The sequence below is a fragment of the Erithacus rubecula genome, assembly GCF_903797595.1.
Source record: "Erithacus rubecula genome assembly, chromosome: 3".
NCBI lineage: Eukaryota > Metazoa > Chordata > Aves > Passeriformes > Muscicapidae > Erithacus > Erithacus rubecula.
In genome coordinates, this window is record NC_136689.1 from 115592540 (window position 1) to 115598357 (window position 5818).

Genomic DNA, 5818 nt, shown 5'->3' on the forward strand with positions numbered 1-5818 from the left:
GGCTTTTCGTATAACTGTATTTCAGCAAAATCAGAAAGAACATAGTTCATTCAGAATGTCTTATGTCCTAGAAGACTGAATAAAGAAGTAAAAGTGTCTTACTATGTAAAACAAAAGTTCAACCTTTTATGATATGACTAAATGGAGAAGGATTTTAAGAACTTAATTTCATGTACTGGCTGTTTAACAATTTACTTAAATCTCTTCACACTTCAGTAAACTTTACACATTGTAGCTTTCATTCATTTCTCCTTGACAGGTTGAATGAAAATACAAAGTACAGGTATTGTATATTCATCTGTACTCACTATGGTTGTTTTCTGTTAAACAAACAAGTATTATTGGCTTTTATTCAGACTTAGAAGTGAAAAAAAATTCTGATAGTACAATTCAGGGAACACAGGAGGATGATACATATCTCTGAATACATTTAAAACTGAGAACTGTTTTAAAATCTGCTTCTGTTGACAATCGTATTTCCAGACTACATTCATTCATGTAATACACACAAGTATGTTACTTCTGAGTAGTAAAATTGTTCTTCATTCACAGAAATGCATCATAGTGTGACATTTCTCAAACCTAAATTGTTCTATTGCCAAAATTGTTCCAGCTAAAAAAAAAAATAAAAAATAAAAAAAAAAAAAGGCTGCATCAAACATCTTTAAATAGTACATAGGCTTATACTGATAGAAGTGGGTAAGTGAAAATACACATAGCTGAGAAGCACTTTTACATTCTGTGCGAAACTAAAGTGTTTTTCCATTTCCCTAAAATGGTATGTATTTTGTTTCTGAACTTTCTGAGCACGCTAGCATTTTTTGAACAAAAATTTTACTGTAAGAATCCTAAAATTATCTATCTTCACAAGTTTATTTGGGATTTTGACATTACTTTGTTAAGGGCAAAATGGCACTTTTCCAATCTGAAATCTTAATTTAGTTTTTTTACTTAATTAACTAAACAGGTTATCATGTTACCTGACACCAAGAAATGGAGCTGTTCGTGTGGTAAATTACTTTTCAGAATGAAGTAAATACTGGGGAGATCAAGTGTAAAACAGGTGTCATATCTGGAGCCAAATTCAGAGACAGTGTCAGCTGGTGAAAACCACATTTTGTTAAATGCACATGCAATGTCTTATACTGATTAAATCTTAACCCCACAAAGAAGGATTAAGAACATATGAAGAAGCATAGATTGAAAGGTGCAGTTTTTTCCCTCATTTACTCTTAAATCTTCTAAAATCTCTCTGGCAAGTATAAAGGCAAACCAAAGTATATCCCCACAATTTTTTTTTTATGACTTTCCCATCCAGGGTGACTGCAAGAGGCTGCAGCAGACTGCCCTGACCTGTGGCACAGCCATGTGGGTGTGTGACCAACTTTGCCTGTAAAGGTCCCATGAGGAACAGAGCACAAAGCCAAGCAGCTCTGAGGACATCACTGCTTCTACTAGAGGCAGAGTAGCCCACAAGACAGATCAAACTGAGGCCATTCTTTATTTCTCTGACATCCTCTTTATCTAGTTGTACATGCATAATTTCAACTTTCCATATTACAGGCTGGTTCAGTCTTCTGGGATTTATCTTTTTTCCTAAGAAGGTGCTTCAGTGCACAGACTTATCCTTCCTCATGACCAGGTCCTAATTCCACAGCAGCTCTAAGCCGTGTCCTTGTTTCACAAAGGAGCTTCCTTGAGGAGATGACTTAATTTTACTAAACTTGGCATTTTATAGCTCCTGTGGATTTTTTTGACCACTTAAGAGACATGAAAATATATGTTTTCCTTTGTTGCTGGAAGACAGGGAAGTGGAAAAGGTGGAAATGATGCAACTTCTTCTGTCCAACTACTTTGTTTGCATTTTGGACAAGACCTTCAGTTTCCCTCCAGTGCAGAGAATTGTTATTCCAACACATATTGCTGTAAACAAGAAGAAAGGACTTGACTTTTAGCTCCATTCCAAAGTCATCCCCAAGTAAATTGTCAAAAATTGTCTTTCAATCACCAACTAAGTTTATCTGAAAGAATTTCAGCATATTGGTGGTAGAGTGGGATGAAGTCTGTGTCACTGGTGTGTGGATCCCATGAAGTCTTCTGCCACGTGGGTCTATTCTTTTGAAGTTATTTTCTGGGAAACTTGAAGGTCAATAGTTGTTCACAATCATACAGAACTGCCTTTTAAAGACAGTACTTGGTTTTAAACTTTGTATTTCTATTCCTCAAAGCAGAGTAAACAGCAAAAGAAAAGTGCATACTAGTCAGCTGGCATGTCTTCTGCTTTCCCACAAGGCAGTCACCTCACAGCTTCCTTTTGGGAGGCTGACAGTGTTTGCCCCAAAATGCTTTGTTATTTCCTCAGTTCCACATAGTGCTGCATCCAGGTCTGTTCAAAACTTTGTTCCCTGTTTTCACTTGCAGTCACATTAAATTAACACGAGCTGTGCCTTCTGGTGTACAGAGAAAAACTGTGCTGGTCCATCAGCTCTCAAAGCCATGAGATTGAGTTGGTGGCTGCCCAGTCATGAGTGTGACCTACCTGTGTGATTACTGCTTGTTCTTGTGTTGCTTTCTTCTCTTGCTAAGAATTTTTTTAAAATAATCTCTTAAATTCAATTAGATAACCATGCAGAAGTGCATGGAGGAAAGCAGACTACATATATACATGTATGTATATTTTTAAACTACATACATTTGCCTTATGTAATGCAAATAGTTATTTATATTCTTTGTGGGCCTGTTTCTGTCACACAAACTATGTCCTTCCCATAGCATGCTCCCTGCATAATCTTGCTGTTCTCCAGTTGAGGTTAGAATTAATTAGCCTTTGATGTCTCCTCTGTCACTTCTTGTGACAATCCTCTTGGGTTATTCTATAGTACAGATCTATCTACTGCCAATTCTAGCTATCTCAGTGCTAAACAGATGTCATTTTTTGCTTTGGAGCAAGACCTCAGTTCTCTCAAAGTGACAGCATTTCCAATGGACTTACATGTCTAATCAGAAGTTTAATGATACAATATCTCTACTGGTAAATTACAAAAGAGGCTGCTAGAGGTTTGTTTGGGTTTTTTATCTCACTAGGGTTCCAAACCAACTGAATATTTGATTATAAATGAAAGAGCAGAAAATTAAAAATAAAATGAATACTTTTTCTGGATTGAATTTTCCTCAGGATATTTTTCATAATTTTGGAACTGATGCTAACAATTTCAAACTTCTTGATAATTTTAAACACAAGTGGGTTTGGGCATACACTGTGCTCTGTCATTCTAAATAGCACCCTATTTATAATTAAGCTGCAGCATAAATCATGGACAGACACAACAAAGGCAAGTGATTTATCCTAGAGATGAAAAGTATCAAATAGAAATTCCCTATTAGAGCCAGCACACAATTAATGCTTAAGAATAAATGTGATTATTATATAAATAATCTGAGAAAAACAATATATGCAAAATCTATACTGTTGATATTTTTAAGTAGTCATATCTTATTTTAAGTAGACAAAATAATTTATTTGTTTGAGCCTGAGGTGCAAAAACAACTTTAGATCTAAGAATTATGAACATAGCCACAGTAAGGACAGTCCTAATAGATATATGTTGCAGTCCTGAAGTAATGGTGTCTTCTATCCTTCTCCATAGTTCCATTTTTATGCACTATCAGATTGTACACAGACATTTCCCCCCACAAGATGGTGAGTACAGAGTTTATGTTAAGTAAATGACCAAGTAGATTATTGGCCAATGATGGTGTAAAAGGTTTTTGCTAGATTATGGTGCTGTGGAGTCTTTTAGAATTACAGTAATAGTGACCAAGGTAGATGTGTCCCTGCTCCGTTTGGGGAATACATGTCTGTATTCCAACCAGATGAAAGTTATTGTCCAAGTATTGTCCAATAAGAAGAAATTAATTAGTTTTATCCATTCAAGTTCTACACAGCCCAGATTTGAGTGTATTTTATATTAAAAGGCTTGCTTTGTAATAAAATCAGGGATCACTGGAGTAATAGAATCACAAAATATGCTGAGTAGGAAGGGGCTCACAAGGACCTTAGAGTCCAACTGTCAGCTAATTTTACCAAGATTTAGCTCTTACATTTTCTCTCACTAGGCAAAAAAAATAGATTTACACAGTATTACTTAGATACTCTAACTCAAATGAATCCAAAATACTGCAATATTTTACTTATATAGAAATCCAAAACCATTTTGGAAAGCAAAAATAAGGAATTGCATGTTTCAATTCCTAGAAATGAACCATAAACGGTATACATACTATAACTAAATAATGTGTATATCATAGTATAACATTAATTATATTCTTAACTAGCCCATGAAGCAATTTCCCTTCAAAGGGAAAATAGATAACTCAGGTTAGTTGATGCTTGGTAGCCAGAGGGAACATCACTGTTGATGTATTTTATGCTACACTGTGACCTAGTGCCATCTCTAAATCAAAATTAATTTATATTTTTCAAGTAGAAGTTTTCTTCCATTTGTTTAGATGAAGCCAGTAATTTTCCTTCTTGACTTTCACTGGCAATCTGTCTATCCTTATGGAAGCTGTGAACCATGGGACAGCTATATCCTCTTTTTCCTAACACAGTGAACTTGCTAGATGGCAATTCTGTCCATTATCATGACAGCATTTTCATCCAAACATCTCAACAGAGACACTCACGTGGATTTAGTTTCAATTTTGGCTACATTAGAATGAATTCTAAGACTTCGGATTTTATAATGCTACCAGATAGAACTTCCAAGGAGAACACCTTGTTCTTCCAGGGGCATCTTTGTTGGTGCATTACAACTCCCAATGATGTGAAAAGTACCCTCCCATTCCTATTGAGAACATATTCCTAGCAAAAGATAATTAAGAAAAGCAAACACTTACTTTTAAAATACTTGCCTTTTAGAACTACATCAAAAGCTGAAAGATTTCTAAAGACTGAAAAATAAAGATTGTTTTCTTAAACCTGAAGTATTACCAATTCTTCTCAATAACTCAGAAAAATAAGTTCAACTCTAGCAAGTACCAACTTTCTGAAACTTCAGCAAGTTATTTTAAACAGGTCTCTTAGTTTCCTCCACTTTGCTGAGTATTGGGATATTTGAATTATTTAACTTCTTTAACTGAATTATTTTGTGCACCACAAGCCAGATTTTGCAATATCAACAGCTCATCATGAAACAGAGCCAATGCAGCACCAGGAAATAGCTAAAGCAAGAGAAGAAGCAGATTTGTTTAATTTTGCACACATATTCCTTAGTAATCAGTGATGAGGGTAAAGAAAATCCAGAACACGTATAAAGTTTTCCTAAAAAAAGTTTGGATAAAATTAATTTCATATTTTTGAAGTTTTCCACAGACTACTAAAGGCTTAGTAGCAACTGTTGCCAAAACTTTAATTTCAGTCAGTTTTATGGCCCTTGCCTTATTCCTAAAACTATTTTTTTCAAAGAAGAGATTTAGAAGACAGTCAGCAGTCAGGATTTTAAAGCAGCAGGAATCTCTAAAAAAGAATTTTTAGTGCTATTTGACATGATTTTTTCTCACTTTGGAAATACAATTAACATCCATGCTTAAATTTATTAATGATTAGTACTGAGTGTACGTGTATTTGTTGTCTGCCTGTGTATCTAATTCTATAAGAGAAATAGTTTTGCCTGGAAAATTCTTTCTGCAAGAGTTACAGGAAAAAAGTACAATCCAGACAGCTTTCATATGGCAGAGTTTCACACAATTTCATAATTTTATATCATCACATTTGTAGGGGTGTATGGGTAAGAGATGCTTTTCCCATTTGACTGTT